General features: G+C 36.6%; 1 protein-coding gene across 7 annotated transcripts in view; it reads right to left on the bottom strand.

The window, feature by feature from the left end:
* The window catches only part of LOC128983604 (major facilitator superfamily domain-containing protein 6-A), a 117154-nt gene that overhangs the window by 21642 nt on the left and 75475 nt on the right, over positions 1-20037 (bottom strand). The gene's annotated exons all lie outside the window — the stretch shown is intronic.

The following is a 20037-nucleotide window of genomic DNA, read 5'->3' as shown; positions in this document are numbered from 1 at the left end:
CGTCGTAGACCTGTTTCCCTCCCTTCCTATAGCATTTTAGAATTTCAAATAGATTAATTTAACTTTCACAAAGGGTTCCCACACTCCTGACTGTTCACCTTGACTACATCCTTCACCACTTCCTACGTCGTGGACCTGTTTCCCTCCCTTCCTAGAGCATTTTAGAATTTCAAATAGATTAATTTAACTTTCACAAAGGGTTCCCACACTCCGGACTGCTCACCTTGACTAAATCCTTCACCGCTTCCTACGTCGTGGACCTGTTTCCCTCCCTTCCCATAGCATTTTAGAATTGCAGTTACATTAATCTAACTATCACAAAGGGGTGTTACACTCCAGAATGCTCGCCTCGACTACTTCCATTACCACTTCCTACCTCGTGGACCTGTTTCCCTCCCTTCCTATAGCATTTTAATATTGCAGGTATATTAATCAAACTGTCAAAAGGGTTTCTACACTCCGGACTGCTCGTCTAGACTACTTCCATTACCTTTTCCTACATCGTGGACCTGTTTCCCTCCCTTCCTATAGCATTTTAGTATTGCAGGTATATTAATCTAACTGTCACAAAGAGTTCCCACACTCCGGACTGCTCGCCTTGACTACTTCCATAACGGCTTCCTACGTCGTAAACCTGTTTCCCTCCCTTCCCATAGCATTTTCGAATTGCAGTTACACTAATCTAACTGTCACAAAGGGTTTCTACACACCAGAATGCTCGCCTCGACTACTTCCATTACCATTTCCTACGTCGTGGACCTGTTTCCCTCCCTTCCTATAGCATTTTAGTATTGCAGGTATATTAATCTAACTGTCACAAAGGGTTTCTACGCTCCGGCCTGCTCGCCTTGACTACTTCCATCACCGCTTCCTACGTCGTGGACCTGTTTCCCTCCCTTCCCATAGCATTTTAGAATTGCAGTTACATTAATCTAACTATCACAAAGGGGGTTTACACTCCAGAATGCTCGCCTCGACTACTTCCATTACCACTTCCTACCTCGTGGACCTGTTTCCCTCCCTTCGTATAGCATTTTAGTATTGCATGTATATTAATCAAACTGTCAAAAGGGTTTCTACACTCCGGACTGCTCGCCTCGACTACTTCCATTACCACTTCCTACATCGTGGACCTGTTTCCCTCCCTTCCTATAGCATTTTAGTATTGCAGGTATATTAATCTAACTGTCACAAAGGGTTTCTACTCTCCAGACTGCTCGCCTTGACTACTTCCATCACCACTTCCTTCGTCGTGGACCTGTTTCCCTCCCTTCCGATAGCATTTTAGAATTGCAGTTACACTAATCTATCTTTCACAAAGGGTTTCTACACTCCAGAATGCTCACCTCAACTAATTACATTACCACTTCCTACGTCGTGGACCTGTTTCCCTCCCTTCCTGTAGCATTTAAGTATTGCAGGTATATTAATCTAACTGTCACAAAGGGTTTCTACACTCCGGACTGCTCGCCTCGACTACTTCCATTACCACTTCCTACGTCGTGGACCTGTTTTCCTCCCTTCCTATAGCATTTAAGAATTGCAGTTACACTAATCTAACTGTCACAAAGGGTTTTTACACTTCAGAATGCTCGCCTCGACTACTTCCATTACCACTTCCTAAGTCGTGGACCTGTTTCCCTCCTTTCCTATATTATTTTAATATTGCAGTTACATTAATCTAACTGTCACAAAGAGTTCCCACACTCCGGACTGCTCGCCTTGACTACTTCCATCACGGCTTCCTACGTCGTAAACCTGTTTCCCTCCCTTCCCATAGCATTTTCGAATTGCAGTTACACTAATCTAACTGTCACAAAGGGTTTCTACACTCCAGAATGCTCGCCTCGACTACTTCCATTACCATTTCCTACGTCGTGGACCTGTTTCCCTCCCTTCCTATAGCATTTTAGTATTGCAGGTATATTAATCTAACTGTCACAAAGGGTTTCTACGCTCCGGACTGCTCGCCTTGACTACTTCCATCACCGCTTCCTACGTCGTGGACCTGTTTCTCTCCCTTCCTATAGCATTTCATTAAGGCAGATACATTAATCTAACTGCCACAAAGGGTTCTCACACTCCGGAATGCTCGCCTTGACTACTTCCATCACCGCTTTCTTCGTCGTGGACCTGTTTCCCTCCCTTCCTATAGCATTTTATGATGGCAGATACATTAATCTAACTGCCACAAAGGGTTCCCACACTCCGGAACGCTCGCCTTGACTACTTCCTTCACCACTTCCTAAGTGTCGTGAACCTGTTTCCCTCCCTTCCCATAGCATTTTTAGAATTGCAGATACATTATTCTAATTGTCACAAAGGCTTCCCACACTCCGGACTGCTCACTTTGACTACTTCCTTCACCACTTCCTACATCGTGGACCTGTTTCTCTCCCTTCCCATAGCATTTTTAGAATTGTAGATACATTATTCTAACTGTCATAAAGGCCCCCCACACTCCGCAGCGCTCGCCTTGACTACTTCCTTCAACATTTCCTTCACTACTTCCTACATCGTAGACCTGTTTCCCTATCTTTCCATAGCATTTAAGTATTACAGATACGTTAATTTAACAGTCATAAAGGGTTTCCATACTCCTTTCTTTTCACTGCTCACCTTTCCGCTTTCTTTACTACTCTCTACGTCGGGGACCTGTCCCCCCCCCCCCCTTCGCATAGCATTTTAGTATAAAAATATACCAACATTTTTGAATATTTAATATTCAATGCCAACATTAAATTGAATAATGTAAAAAGCTGCTTTGTTCTAAATACATACATATATACTTTTAATTAAAAGGCGAAATTTTAATACTGAATATAAACTGTATATAACTGCCGACTAATATTGTTAAGTTCAATTTATTATTATGAAAGTTGTGAAATTGAATTAGCTTAAATAACATTATTCTGAAAGCTGTGAAATTAAAATTATATATATTCATAGACGCCAAACTGTTTACTCCATGAATGAAAGAGCTTAGAGTAAAAGTCGTTCTCTCTGTCTTAAGTAGACAACAAAATTGTTGGTCGCAAAACGTAAACAAATAAAAAGAAGAAGAAGGTAGCTCCTAATGTTATTCTTATGGGACAAATTTAAAAATGTTTTTTAAGTATTTTATAATTACTACTGAGCGGAATCGTCTAGAATTTTAATGGTGTCTTTACACTGGTGTGATAACTATTTGTGCAAAATTTGAACGCTATAAGTGCAACGGTTCTTGAGTTCTAGGTGCGAACACACACACACACATACTCCAGCGGACAACTTTTCTCCGACTCCGCTATACACGATACATAGATTCGTTCACTTCGTTCACTCATCTATAACATGGGAATTTCAAAATTACAATTTTTTTGAATTTTCTCCGTAACAATTAGGCGCATAATAACGCTTCAATATACTAAATTATTTGTTTTTTTAAGCTCTACAAAATGGTTTAAAAAGAAATTGTGAAATTTTGTGTTTTTAGGGTCAAAAATGAGAAAACCCTATTTTTACCCCATAAAACCCCCCATAAACCCCCGTTCCCATAGTCCGATCATGCTGGTTCGCGAAGTCATTCAAGTTTATCCCGCCTTACACCTTCAAACCAAATGTTATCAAAATCGGACAAAAATTACTCAAGTTATCGTGCGGATGGACACATATATATATATATATATATAGATATATAAAAATTTGAACGAATGGTGTTTTTGGCCTCTGGGGACATCAAAATGAAAAAGTAAATCGGTCCCGGGCTTAGGTCTTACCATGAGACCTACGGTATTAGCTACTTCCCTATAGGGAAATTCGCTAAAAACAGTAACTATTAAAAAAAAAATAGTATTAAAGTATATTAACAGGAGGGGAAATTTGACATTTAAATTCAACTGTGCAACATAAACATTTGTCTTCATTTCAACCCTTGCAATCGGTTAAACTCAGCTTTCTTTGCTGGAAATAATTTATGATTGTTAATACCAAGTATTCTTGATGGAGGATATGATTGTAATGTAACTGGAATGTAGGTCTTCTACCAATATTAGGACGATTTAGAGACGGCATTTTAATACTGAAAACCATTTTGACTATTGGATACAGAAGGTTTTGATGAAAAAGATGGCTACAAATTTAACATGGGGATGGAATGTCTAGTTGTATTGATAGTCAAAGATACAACATAGGCCTACGAAAAATGTAGGGCTATTTTAATGTAAGACTCAAATGTATAACCCCTTTAAAAGACTAAAATGAACTGAATTTTCAATCATGTATTTCAATGTCTAAAAACGTAAAAACTGCAAAGACTAACTTATTGAACAATAAAATAAGATGGCTGAAATGTAGACCTCAACTTAAGTAATAAGTAAACATCGCATTCAGCTGATTTAAGTGAAAACAGAATAATAATAAGAACCCAACGGCTTTTAGAAGGATATGGCGGTAGTCTATAGTTTGTTTTGAAATTCATGAATGCTATCGTCATAGTTTAATTTTTTAAATGTCTATTTGCTCATGACAAACAACAGGTGAAATGGGAGTTTATGGACAATTGGGCACGGTTTTGTTTTAGGTGTTAAAAATGGCTTTAGAAAGTCATCAAACCGCTTTGAAAATTCCCGGAGGAGGACCCCCGGACTTGGCAAGGTCCTAGAACCGCCGCTGTAGGCTACTGTTATCATCATTTGAAATTACTGAATTGTTACCAAATTACTGTTTCACAAAATGCAGATTCCATTTTCAGCCGAGCCATTAAAATGAGGATTTGCCAAAAATTTTTTATTATTACAGAATAGTATTTAATGATATACAACTTTTCACATATCATAAATTATATGTAAGTTTTGCTATGGTCAAAGGTCCAAATCCAAATGTTCTTTTCTTTTGGTCTGTATGTAGTAATTTGCTAGAATCATTGGCTTTATACAGGGTGGCTGAAAAGTAACTTGCACCCCCCTTAACTTTTCAACCATTTGAGATATTTGAAATCGGTTTAAGGCAACCTTCTTAGATTTGAGGGGCTACAATAATTATGGTCAGTTTTGAAAATTTTGCCCTTAGGGGTAGCAGGGGTAGGGGTCCGGTAGCTCAAAATTTTCAAATGACAAGTATAGTCGAGTTTGGTATCATTTTACAGGTCTTGACGAAACATAAAAATGAACATAAAGAAGATATAAATCGGACCATTAATAACAAAATGGCAGCTAACAATTATTAAGACAATGGTTATTAAAAGTAATTTTTAACTGCCATTTTGTTTTTAGTGGTCCGATTTCAATTTTCTTTATGTTAATTGTTTAGTTATGTCAAGACCTGTAAAATGATACAAAACTCGACCATACTTCCTGTTTGCAAATTTTAAGCTACCACCAACCCCCACTACCCCTAAGGGCAAAATTTTTGAAATTAACCATCATTACTGTAGCCATTCATATCCAAACAGGTTGCCGCAAACCAATTTCAAATACTATCTCAAATAGTTAAAAAGATAAAGGGGGGTGCAAGTTAATTTTCAGCCACCCTCGTGTTTATTTGGATTTGATACGTTTTAGGGCGCCATTTTGTTATTAGTGGGCCGATTTTAGTTTAGCCCCGAAATTGGGCTTTCCTGGCGAGTATTGAACGATACTTTTCATCACGATGAAAAAAACAACTTCATCAGACTTAAAAAATAAAAAATAAACAGTTGTAACTTTGTTGACGTCAGGCAAAGTATTGTTCCTTTAGCAAAAGTAATGTTAATGTAGCAAAAGTAATGTTTATGTCAGGAAATGTCAGCTGATCACTATTTGTTTTTGGTGTATGGCAATTGACAATTTTCAAAGATCTCAGTTGTATGGAAATGGGCTATTTTTTAATACAGAGTGATGAACCCCTCTACCCCTCTCCTGTTAAACATTTGTTTGTTCGTTCACACAAAAAAATTAGCAGGTTTCAGCATGATAATTATTTATAATTTTAGCGAATTTCCCATATAGGGAATAAGCTATTACCGTAGGTCTCATGGTAAGACCTAGACGCGGAACCGATTTACTTTTTCGTTTTGAGGTCTCCAGAGGCCAAAAACACCCGTTAAATTTATATATATATATGTGTCCGTTAGTGCGATAACTCGAACTAAATTGATTTAATTTTAAGGAAATTTGGTACGAACATGTAAACCTACGTTTATTCCAACAAGTTCGCGACCTAGCATGATCAGACTATGGGAACAGGGGGTTTATGGGGTAGAAATTGGGTTTTCCCATTTTTGAAAAAAAAAACACAATATTTCAAAATTTCTTTCCAAATCATTTTGTAGAGCTTAAAAAAGAAATAAATTGAAGCGTTGTTTTATGCCTAACCTAATGGTTGTGGAGATAATTCAAGAAACTGTAAATTTAAAATTCCCATGTTATTCTTATGGAGAATAAATAAACTGTTGTAGTTTACTTGTTTATGGATATATGCTAATGAAATTTGGCAAATGTGTTGATTTCATACTAAGCTATAAACATTTTAATAACAACACACACCTGGATACCTTCTCTGTAGCAGCAAACCTAATGACTCATTAAAATCATGTTATTTAAATAGGAAATAAATCTTGACAATTTTAAGGGAATATTTTAGTAGAAATCTTGCCAGGTAAATGGAAATCCGCTTAGTCTGCAGGTTTGCTGCAGCGGGGGGCATTTGAAGAAAATGGTACAGCTCCTGGTGATAGATTGTCAAACCTGTATTACTATTACTCAGCATATTAGAGCAATACTGTTTGTGTAATACATTGAAATACATTCTTTGATTTTACATCACAAAACTGGAAAGATTTACCTGTTCTTTTTTGTGGATTTGATCAAACCTGCCTTGTAACCTTGGAACAAGGTTTCCATGCCATAAACCATCCTGCTTTATCATCTGATATGAATATTGTTGTATCTCTATGTTTCAAATGCTATGCATTTAATAATTTAATCACCTGTTAGTTCAAAAATGTGATTCAATTAATGTAAATAAACTAGTGACAAAATAAGGCTAATTTTTCATCTTACATTTATTTAACTATTTATTTCAATATATAAACTTACAATACATAACAGGAATGGCGACGAGGAGAGCCTAACGTGTGTTTTTTTATTTGTTTTTATAGTTTATTCTATATATATTTTCAAAATGAACCAAGAACAGTTTGAAATATTAATCAAGACCTTGTCTTCAGCTATTCAAGGTATGTCAACCAGGTATGGTTCAACAATCCAACATCACATTAATTTCCAATTTTGAACAATTTGACTCAAACAAAGAAACTTTTCAACTAGTATACAAAGAAAGATTTTAAAATTACCTAAAGATAAAGAATGCTTTTGATGATAAAACTATTTGTGCCCAGCTTTTTCTCAATAGTGTAGTTTCTAAAACATATGACCTTTTGTCTTCACTCTTAGCTCCAAAAAGTATTAATGAGCAAACCTATGATGAAATTACAAAATTATTAGACAATTACTTTCCAAAAACCAATGAAATTGTAGAACAACATGAGTTTTTATCCAGAATCCAGGCACAAAATGAATCAATAACAGACTATGTAACAGCTCTTAGGAAACAAATTGCAACTTGCAAACTTACCTGTACATCATGTGAAGCATCTGTATCAGACTTATTCTTAAGATCACAGTTTATCATGGGAATTCATGACTCTTCAATTAGAGAACAATTAATCCAGACCAAGGACTTAACATTTGACATTGCCGTAGAAAAGGCAATAGCAATTGAAGCTTCGAAAATAGACAGCGCAACTCTGAACAACTTTTCTAGTCCTCAAACATCGTCACAGTCGGAAGTCAACAAGTTATTGACAAGACCAACACACCAGAAGTATACACCAAGAAGGACAGCCTACCTCAACAACAGATCTAACAACAGACTAAATCACCCTTCCACAAGACGAAATAAGGTCGATTTGGCAACACTTGGAATTGGAAACCTGTGTTTAATCAAATCAAATATAATTTATTCCATAGAATTAAATGGTTACAGAAATTGCAATAATTCTATCCCTCCAAGTGTTTCTAGTTTTGGTCGCCCATTTATTGCGCAATCGCAGGGTTTTATTAAAATGTATCTTAGAAACTTAAAAACAATGTAAAGTATACTGTTTTATATATCATTTTGTTTGAAAAATTATGGGCTTCAATGTAACACATAAAACATTACAAAAAAATGTTCAACAATTTTTGTGGGGTTAACATTTCTCAAAAATTATAAAATAAATGAAAAAAATTTATGTTTGCGCTTAATAAATTGTTATAATTTATAGGTCTACAAATATTTTAAAATAGCCAGAATTTTATGAGGATTCCAAAAATAAAATAATATAAGGAAGTAGGTTTACAAATAAATAAGTTATGGGCAAAAAACAGATTTCGGTACATAGCTTTTAGCTAAGAATGCATAGCCTAACCATAGCTAGGAATCTGGCTGATAATTTACATCAATATCACTACCTACTTCTTCAGGATCATCAACCAGCCCTTCAAAATCACTTAAATCTTCTTAAAATGCACCACGTATATCACTACTTTTGATTTTTAACACTAAAACAATGATAAACGTAATAAAACACATCAGTCTTCGGTGCGAGGTTAACCAAGCTGTTTACAAATACGCACGTCAGCTGTCTGCTACAATATTTTCGGAACTAAAATGAAAAGCGTATAGAAACAGACATCAGGAGAAAGCTCTGAATCTGCTGAAAAAAACTATACCTAACTCGATCCAGTTCAATCCGATTCAGTCAGTCCCAGAGCCGTCGCCGTAAAGTGTTTGTGAGTCGCAAATGTGACACATAACACTACAGCGGATGTGTTATGAGTCGCTTTTACGACACATAACACTCGGAGGGTTAAAAATAATGGATGATCCCCAAATAGGCAAAGCCTGTGCGTGAGGAACGAGTACATCAGTCCATACATATTTAATAGCAAAAACATTGTTATATAGACAATACAAAAAGGAGGAGAAAAATCATTTACCAGGAAGCCACAGGAGATAACGTTAACACTATGAAAAATAACTAGCAAATGTAAATAAAAAGAAAAATCAAATTAAGAAAGTATTTAATAATGATGTCAAAAATCACTGGGACTTGGAAACCATTCATACACCTTTTACACACACGCACACACACACAATACACGCATGCAACGACTCACTACAGGGCCTGTACAGGCGGCTGGTAGCCCCAAAGGGCTGTCACTGCTCTGTCCCTGTAGGCCAGCGGCGAGCCGACTCTCTCTCTCTTTTCTCTCTCTCTCTCTCTCTCTCTCTCTCTCCCTCTCTCTCTCCCTCTCTCTGAGAGAAAGAAAGAAAAAAAAAAAGAAAAACCGATGACCCTAGTACAGAGGGTACTAGGTGAGGGGAGAGGTGTTGGTTAGGCACAGAATGTGCCTGGAAGGACATGGATTGAAGCTGACAGCAGGAAGAGGAATCCGAAGATATTTCAGGAAAGCGGCCTGGTGAATAAGTCTCTGTCTTAAACCAGGGGTGGTGGAGGGACCGCTGGGCTTCGGCCAAACACCTCTCTCTGAGAGAAGAGGAAGGATAGGAAAGCGCCGGGAATGGATGGAATAAAGAACGAAGTAGTAAAGAGAATGTTTGGAAGGATCAAGGGGACGCTGTTGAACCTGTACAACAAGATGCTGAGAGAAGGCAGGTATCCTGATGTGTGGAAAAAAGGAATCGTCAAAGTTTTTCTAAAGAGCGAGGAAAAGGACCCAAGTAAGGTAAAATCGTACAGGCCAGTAACCCTCTTACCTGTCTTAGGAAATTTAGGCGAAAGATTAATAGTGAAAAGGATGAAAAATGGATGGATAGGGAAAATAGGGCAAATCCACTGCAATATGGATTCACGGAAAGTGTTGGAACTGCAGACGCACTTCTGGATATGAGAAGAGAAGTAGAAGAGACAGATGAAAAGTACGTAGTAGGCTTGTTCCTGGATATTTCTGGAGCCTTCGAATCCGCCTGGTGGCCAGAGATTCTGAGAGTTTTGAGGAGATGGAGATGTCCGAACAACATCTACCGATTGGTAAGGGACTACTTCCGAGGCAGAACCGTGACACTAAGAGCTGGCAACGGAGAGGTGAACAAGAACATCACTAAAGGATGCCCCCAAGGGTCTGTGGTGGGCCCTCTGTTGTGGAACATCCTGTTCGATGGGTTTTTGCGGCTGCCTTTCGAGGAAGGTATCTCCACGAGAGCCTATGCGGATGACGGACTGCTTTTGGTGAAGTCGAACACAAGCCCTGATCTCATGAGGAAGGCATCAAGAACCTTGGAACTGGTCACTAGGTGGGGGGAAGACAGGAAGATGACTTTTTCGAGGGAAAAGACAGTGATGGTGCTCCTGAAAGGAAGGTTGGTTGAAAGATTCATCCGTGTCAACATGGGAGACGTGACAATTCGGTGTTCAAATGAGACAAAGTACTTAGGAGTCGCAGTAAGAAGTGGATTGAAATTTGCCGGACATTATGAGCAAGTAATCGACAAGACTATGAAGGCATTCGGAAAGTTAAAAGGACTGGCCAAGGCAAACAACGGCATGAGATGCGAGAACTTGAGAAGATTGTACATCGGTGCGCTTGAACCAATGATGCTGTACGGCTGTGAGATGTGGGGCCAACGAATGAGGGGACGAGGTGAGAAGTCTAAGTTGATGAGTCTGCAGAGGAAACTGTTGTTGGGTGTGATCAAGGGCTACAGCACGATATCCCACGAAGCTGTCCGAGTGATTGCCAGGGTCATCCCTCTTGACTTGATGGTTGAAGAAAGGATTAAGAGAAGAAGGGACAAAGAAGAAGGTATCAACATCAAGGATAGCATGAGGATCCGAAGAGAAGAAACACTCGTTGACTGGCAGAGACGGTGGGAGTCTAGAACAAAAGGAAGGGAAACCTTTGCGTTCGTTCCGGATGTGAGGTTCAGAAAGAAAGTCCATTGGGAAACCGATCACTACACGACACAGTTCGTCAGCGGGCACGGCAACTTCAAGGCAAAGCTGAAAAGTTTCAACCTCGTCGATGATGATCATTGCACTCATTGCGGAGAGCTGGAGACATCGCAGCACGTACTGATGGAGTGCCCATTCTATGAAGAAGAAAGAAGCGACATGAGGGAATTCCTCCAACAAAAGAGATGGGATTGGGAGAAGATCAACTTCTTGAGAACAAAAGAATCTGCGCTGGAGTTTGCTAGAATGTGCCGAAGGATAGGGAAGAAAAAGCATGAATTTGAAAATGCAGGAAGACAGGCTGGAATTTGAAAAGAAAAATGTTAGGAAAGAAAGATAAGAATTAAGAAGATTGGAAAGAAGAAAATAAATAATACGATGATCCTAGTACAGAGGGTACTAGGTGAGGGGAGAGGTGTTGGTTAGGCACAGAATGTGCCTGGAAGGACATAGATTGAAGCTGACAGCAGGAAGAGGAATCCGAAGATATTTCAGGAAAGCGGCCTGGTGAATAAGTCTCTGACTTAAACCAGGGGTGGTGGAGGGACCGCTGGGCTTCGGCCAAACACCTCATGCAACTCACTCACTCACTCACTCACTCGCTCTCCCCCTCACACACTCAAACACATCATCGACAAAACACGCACACGCACCCTACGAATACAATGACACAAGATAACGATCAATCTGGCCACGGCCTGCTTCCATTAACCATTTGTCTACTAGATTTTTATATGTTTTCAAACTGCAAGGTTTGGGATACTTTAAACTATTAGGTAATTTTGAGAACATTATTTTTGCAATGTATTGGGGAGAAGTTTTATTGACCGATTTATTAACTTTTGGAAATTGGATACCAATATTAACTGAAAATCTAGTTGGATAGTTGTGAGTTGGTTGGCAAAAAATATATTGTTTATTTTTAAAAATATATATTAGTAAGGATCTTGTATATAGCTGGGAAACATTAAGTACTTTGAACTCGTCGAAAACTGTTTCAGAGGGATATCGAATAGGTTTGTGGAGTGCAATCTTGATTATTCTTTTTTGAATAATTTCTATGGGTGAAAGTATACTTTTGTATCCTCCACCCCAGGCCAGATTTCCATATTGCAAAACAGATTGTACATAAGCATAGTACACATTCTTTAACAAATTAATTGGTAAATAATTTGATAGGTTTGCAAAAACAAAGATAAATTTACGTAGTTTGAGCCTGATTTGATTGATATGGCCAGACCATTTTAAACGTCGATCAAATATCACACCTAAATATTTAAATGTTTAAGATATGTTAAATATTTAAGATGTGGTAAAGCAAATCACACATCCAGGGAATGTAAAACCAACACATCACGCCTTCACTGCCAAAGCTGTGACAAGGATGGACACATAGCCAAGGTCTGTATATCAACTCTACTCTCTAAGAAATCCAGGCCTACAGTTAATACAATAAGTACTACTCCAAATAATTCACAGGACTTAAACTCACTTTATGGAATAGGGCAACTTCAAATTCTCAATGTATCTGACTACAATTCATCAGACACAGAAAAATTTGTCCACAACTATTCTTATCAATTGGAAACCACAAAAGTTTGCAGCTCATACCCTTCTACCAAAAGCTCAATTTGATAGACGACTTAATCTTCCTCAAAACACAATCCAGAATACAAATATAAGGTTTCGTTTTTACACAAATGAGGTTTTCCAACCCTTTAGGCTTAGTTAATGTTCAGGTTGAATACAACGGACGCTCATCTACACAGCAGTTGTTTGTAGTAACTGACATGTACAGCCCTCTACTAGGTACGACATGGATAAGACAACTGCACTCCGGGATAGAGCGGGACATGATCTTGACAAACTCGAACAAGACAAAATCATCACTAAAATCGAATCATGCGACTGGGGTTCACCCTTAGTTGTAGTGCCTAAGCCTGATGGTACACTTAGGCTATGCGCAGACTATAAAGTCACAGTCAACCCTCAACTCTACGATTCACACTATCCGATTCCTAGGATCGACGAAACACTCCACAAACTGAGAAATGCCAAGTTTTTCTGTACTCTCGACCTCTTTAAACAGGGTTGGTACTGATTTTGGAAAATGAAATTCCCTGACTTTCCAGGTTTTCCAGACTGATATTATACTTTTTCCAGGTATACCGTAGGACGATATCGAATAGTCAGAACCAAGAATTATTAGAAAAAATGTAGGCCTAAATAGTTTACTCATAAAACCAATAAGAAAAGAATTAAACATCTGGAATCTGGAAAATTAACAGTACCAACTAACTTAACCTCACACTTTATGTTCTACTTGGCCTTGACTTGACACTAGCAGATAGACGATACGGTGCTTCTGATACTGATATATATCGATATTTTGCTTGCGATATCATCGGCTTATATCAGAAGAAACATGTGATATTGGAAAAATAACTACCATGCTTGTACCGGAGACAAAAAGTAGTACCAAACTAAACTATTAAATGTTTCAACTAACAGAATAAATTTTTTTTTATAAACTCCTACAAGTGCAGTTTTTTTTTAGTTTATTAAAGAAAGGTTGAATCAGTATTGGTATAAATTCAATGAGGAATTGTATTCAGTATCGTATTGAAATTGAAAAGATGAATGTAGGCCTATCCTTCCGCGCATCGCGGTACTAACCGTGTTTCCATACGTGGGATTATTATCCCGAAAACAGGATGATTTTTAGAGCATGAGCGGTATTTGAACGGGCTGTGGGATAAAACAGGAGTTCTGGCTATGACATCCTTTTTTATTTACTATGCTTTATTTTAGTGAAAAACTAACCCCAATGGAAAAAAATACCTTAACAAAATATAATAGCAATGTTAAAACAACTATTTAAACACAATATGTCTAATTTAACACTCAGAATTTAACAAAAAAAATCTTAAGGGATTAAACGGGATTTCTTAACCCGGTAAAGCGACAACAGGACTGAATTTGACCTGGGCCAGCCTGGGCCCCCTGGGGCAGTCGTGCGGCATAATGTGAGGGTGCGACATTAGGACTGAATGGAATCTCCCCGTTCTCCCTGCCTAATTCCCATCATCCTACCCCCGAACACATAGTGAACTAGTGGGATAATGAACGGACCCGTCTCATGGAATCGTTCACGGAAATATTTACTCCGTGTAATTTGTTAGCATTCGTATTTATTAATATAATTTAGCCGCTATTCCAGTGCCTCGCAACGAGATCAAGATTCAGAAGAGACAATTTTGGTTCCTTTAAAATGCCGTAAAGTGGTTGTTTGATCAGCCATTTTAATTAGATACAAAATTCAACTGTACCACTTGACTTGATTCAAAAGTCCGTTTTTTTTTACTCAGATTGTGAACACTTATTTAAGACAAATAAATAAAAGGTTAAAATACCTGCTTGTCGCCTTGTGGTCCAAATTGTTGTCCTAGTGGATTATGTACGATTATGTACATTTCGGCCTGTTAAACGACAAAAACACCCTGCAATCCAACATTCTTTTTGAAACCTTAATACAGTTGAATAATAGCCGAAACAATGCTGCACTAGCTACGTCACCAGGACAAAGGTCAGATCACGACCAACTACCGTCTTCAGTCGAGTCTCGACACACGTCTGGCGCGCCTCCATATCCTGCCCGTGCACGCGTACCAAAAGTTAAAAAATGTTAATTAACGGTCGACCGATTTTTATGTGTCTTTTGTGTTGTGAACATCTTACGCACCTCTTCAGGGAAGTTTAGTGTAAACAGTTCTTATACGGATCCGACGATGGCGCTCGCGCCGAAATGTACATAATCCACTAGGACAACAATTTGGACCACAAGGCGACAAGCAGGTATTTTAACCTTTTATTTATTTGTCAATCAATTGGTCCGGAAACACCACAACAAAATATGAACTTATTTAAGGCCCGTATACACGTAGCTAGTTTACTAGCAGCTAATATTCGCTATTAGCACTAGCTGGGCACACTAGCGCAAAAATTTCCATCTACACGTAGCTAGTTGTTAGCGCTAGTCATGTAGAAATGAAGTGTTCATTGGTCACAATTTTCATTTCAGTTCTGCACAAAATGTCTTCTGTTCCCTAAATCGCAATGTGTTGAGACAAATTTTAAGAATTATTATTATTATTATACAAATTGGTATACACAAGTTGTGTGAACATGAAATTAATAAAAAGAGAAAAACTGTTTGGGGTCGTCGAATATAAAGGATAAAAACCCGGTTTTGATTTAACTAAGTACATTTTATAATTATTAAAAAATTGAATTTTTTTAAAAATTTTTCTTATTTTGATTTTTATTGGAAACTTTCCCTTAAATCCTGTAAAATAACGGAAGATCGGATTTTCTCAAAAAATAGCCTAAACGATTTTCTTAGAAATTTAGTATGTTATATACCTTTAAATTATGAACAAAATGGTACAAATTCCATTTCCGTAAACATTACAGTTCAAAAGTTATTGTAGCTTATGTTATTTTCCCCTAAAAACCATAAAAAACAAAAAAATATGATGTTTTAGAAAAGCTGGTTTTGATCCAAATTAATATGTTATGGTCCTGATAATTCTGAAGAAAATAGTACAACACCCTGTTGCTGTGTATCAATTTCGGTCCAAAAGTATTTTTTAACTTTTGTGATTTTTAACTATAACATATCACATTACTCTCACTGATTATGATAAAGGTTGTTGACAAGCTTATGGGAGAAAGTATGTGTCAGAATGCTGATGTAGTTTACCACCCCCTCCACTTATTAGCGCTAGTATTATCAAACATGTTCAAAATGACTAGCAGCGAGTAAAATGCTAGCGCACTAGTAATTTTTAGGCTAGTAGACCGTTTACAGGGAGCGAATTTACTAGCGCTAATCAACTAGCTGCTAATACTAGCCTCGAGTAACATCCTAGGCTACCTAGGATGGTACTTTCATGGGTACTTTGGGATTTATATGTGGATAACATTAACATATGATTTGAGAGTTTTATTTAAGTAATGTTAATAGTAGTTTTTATAGTCTCAAAAGCGACTTATTACGGAGAGTGATTGCACTTACCCGTGCATTTAGCCCGTGGGTAACAAAACCCCCTGTTGGGTAACTTCATTGCGTTGAAATTAACTCATAATAAGAAATAATTAAAGAGCTTTAAGTGGACTGTAATTGTGTATATTTAGAAAAACTTAGAATATAACAGATGTTAATTAAATCATTCCAAATACAAATGTCAGAGAGGAAACAAGCAATTATGAGAATATGGCAAAGAGTATCAAACACCCCTGGAGTTGCTAGTTAGTATAAGATTCGTTCAGTTCCGTCATTTGTTTATGCTAATCATCCATAGGTTACCAAATTTTATGAGAGTTATTAACCAGATTTATTTGTTTGGAAAAATCTATCGAGCCCCGCAATGGCACTTTTGAGGCGAGTATTTAACATTATTTTTCATTATGATATCGAAAAACGTGTAAACAACACGAATACCTTTATTTATTTAATATGGGGTCTGCACAGCAAAATCCCATACCGGTTACGTTCCGTGCACCACAAATGCACAGAAAGTTAACGTTATCTAATTTTGCTGCAGTAGCAGGAATAGCCTATTTTCTTAGCTCATTTTACGTTTAAAGGTCGATTCACACATATCAGTTCTGCCAAAGTTCCGCCACAGACCAGTCACAGTTCAGTCTCAGTTGAATCCACAATTTCTCAGTCAAATTATATAAGTATAGAGTATAGGAATGAGTAATTTTTACCATCGACTGTAACATAAATTAATGTGTTGTGGATTGTCAGGGTCATTAATTTGGTTTCAGTCAGACTTGCGTTACTATATTTACGGTGATGTCACGGTCAAAAATGGTAAATTTAAAACTTAATATTCTATCAACATTTCATCCTAAATTTTGTTCATTGTTACAAACAGTACTTAAAATATAAACACGATAATTTAAATAAAAATACCCCCGCCGCAGCAAACCTGCCGACTAAGCGAATTTCCATTTGTCTGAATTGATTTTCAGTTAAATATATTTTAATAACATTAGGTTTAACGAGTACCTAGGTTTGCTGCTACAAGGAAACTAATAAAGTGTGTTTTTGAATAAAATATTGATAGCTTAGTACAAAATAAATAAATTTGCCAAGTTTGATCAAAATATATCCATAAACAAGCAAACTACAACGTTTGACAATATTCTCCATAAGAATAACATGGGAATTTTAAATTTACAATTTTTTTAATTTTCTCCGTTACTAATAATCGAACAAAAATACTTTGATATACTAAATTATTTGTTTTTTTAAGCTCTTTAAAAAGGTTTCAAGAGAAATCTGGACATTTTGTGTTTTGAGGGTCAAAAGTGAGAAAAACCAATTTTTACCCCATAAAACCCCCCAAGCCCTGTTCCCATGGTCCGATCGTGCTGGTTCGCGAACTCATTCAAGTTTATCCCGCTTTACACCTTTAAACCAAATTTCATCAAAATCGGACAAAAATTACTCAAGTTATCGCGTTCACGGACGTATATATATATATATATATATATATAAGTCTATATATATATATATATATACATATATAAAAATTTGAACGAATGGTGTTTCTGGCCTCTGGGGACATCAAAATGAAAAAGTAAATCGGTCCCGGGTCTAGGTCTTACCGTGCCACCTACGGTAATAGCTACTTCCCTATAGGGAAATTCGCTAAAAACACTTCACTATTTTCCTAATCTCAAACACGTCCGACAGGAGGCCGAACAATCCAAAAATGTTGGTGGAAAGAAATCTGGAATTGACTGACGGACGCCGAGAGAGCGACTGACGGATTTGCGCCGGATGAGTGTATATAAAGCAATAGAAAATCCATTAAAGAATATTTTGGCTAACTGTGACGTGACTGATATCTCTGAACTGTGACGTGTCATAACTGTTATGTGTGAATCGACCTCAAAAAGTGTACTTTCGTGTGTAGAGTAATGAGAATTACTATTACATTTTGGCAAGCGACACCATTTATTTATGTTTATGATCCGTACAGTTTCTGTTTAAATATTTATGCTTACTAGCAGTTACCCGGTGCGCGTTGCAGACGCTAACAACTATTATTTTAAACTAGTGCTTCTGTTGCTCGTATTCTAGCATTGCAAAGTATTTCAGACATTATTTCAAAACGAATAACAGTAATAATTTCTGATGACTTAAAAGAGTCGTCTCAAATATGATGTAATCAATCACTCCACTCAAGTTATCGAAATTAAAACCATAACCAAATGAAATGACCATTTATATCGAACCTCGCGTTGAAGGAGGAAACTACATGAAATTTAAAATTACAATATTTTAAATATTTGTTCGGAATGTATAAAATCATAAATGTATTATGATACTATCTAAATATATAAATGACAATCAAAAGTGTGTCACTGATGTAGCATGTAACTTCAAGTAGTATAAATATTTTGTTACTTAAGTTCTAGCAATGTGATGGACAGTATCCTCTGTTAAGCAAAACTGGCTGCTGGAAGATTGAAATATATTAGTGACAGTAAAGAAATATTTTATTTCTTAAACAACACTTCACGACAACATTTAGTACCGTTAATTATCGAGATTTTCTATTATTTAGCAACTTCCCGTTCTCTTGACACATAGTTAACAAAGAGAAACGTCTGCGTCGAGCTAGGAATTCCAGGAAGGGTCACACATTCAGGCTTTAAACTAGGAAGCACTGATGAACCAAAGGCCCAGAATCAACTTTCCTCATTGTTTACACCTCTTTCACCATCAAACGATTCTTCAGTGCTTATTCCAAAAATCAGAATTTTACGGCCTTTTTCTTTATATAACTTTGAGAACAAATTTGACATTTTACCCAACATTAGCAACATTATGTGTGATCGGAACTTCTTACTCCAAGATGACTTAAAGAACACAAATAATTTTCTTGAAAATACTAATAATACTTACAAATGTCCTGAAATTAGTCTATTTGTAAATAATGTACCAACCACAGCTCTTTTAGATACAGGAGCAAATATAACTTGTATATCTGAACAATGGATATTAGAAAATAAAACAAGACTAGGACAATTTGAAGAGTTACCCCTGACAGGAGTTCATATAAAGACCGCAGTTGGCGAAAAATCTAAATGAGTATCAAAAATACTACTTATGAATGTCAGTATTAATGGTGTAAAAAGTACTTTACAATTAATCATGGTACCTAACTTAGTACACAATCTTATATTAGGAATGGATACGATTACATTATGGAAGATGGCAATAAACTTTAATGACTATATAATAAAATTGAATATAAATAACAATGTCATGTTATTGAAGTTTGACGGGAATTATTATGAAGGAATTTTGTGCTATTTAATGAACAACTATGATGATGATTATGATGATATATCCCTCCGAGTGTCACGTGTTTTGGCCTTAATGTCAGCCTATTTTTTGCTCATTTGCAAGGTTTTATTAAAACGGATCTGAGAAGCTTAAAAACAATGTTAATTATACTGTTCTATTTACCATTTTGTTTGGAAAATCATGGACTTCAATATTATATACAAAACATAAGAAACATTTTTTAAAAAAAAATTTTTTAGGTAAAAAAAATATAATTTGGAAAATTTTCAAAAAAAAAAAGAAGTTCGCGCTCAATGAAATTGTATAAATTATAAATTATAGGCCTATAAATATTTGAAAATAGCCACTTTGTTCTAAATTTTATGAGGATTACAAATATATAATCATATAGTGAGGTAAGTTATCAAATAAATAAGTTATGAGTGAAAAACATGTTTTGCGCGTTTGAAAGAAAATACCGAAATCGCCAAATGACTCAACACCTTTCATAAAAACACATATTGAACCAACCAGAGTATTTCATGTTGTATGAAATTTTATTTACAGTTAGTACAAAATCAGCCTACTAGTAAATGAGAAAAATACAGCATGGTTTTACCTTGATTGGGGCCAGAAATATGTGTTTTTATATTAGATTAAGAAATGTCATTGTATTTTTATTTATTTATAT

Source organism: Macrosteles quadrilineatus, unplaced genomic scaffold (assembly GCF_028750875.1).
Source record: "Macrosteles quadrilineatus isolate MER2022 unplaced genomic scaffold, UCM_ALF_1.0 Scaffold_1__1_contigs__length_201487025, whole genome shotgun sequence".
Lineage (NCBI taxonomy): Eukaryota > Metazoa > Arthropoda > Insecta > Hemiptera > Cicadellidae > Macrosteles > Macrosteles quadrilineatus.
Note: the sequence above shows the minus strand (reverse complement) of the source record. Positions and strands in the feature narration are given on the sequence as shown.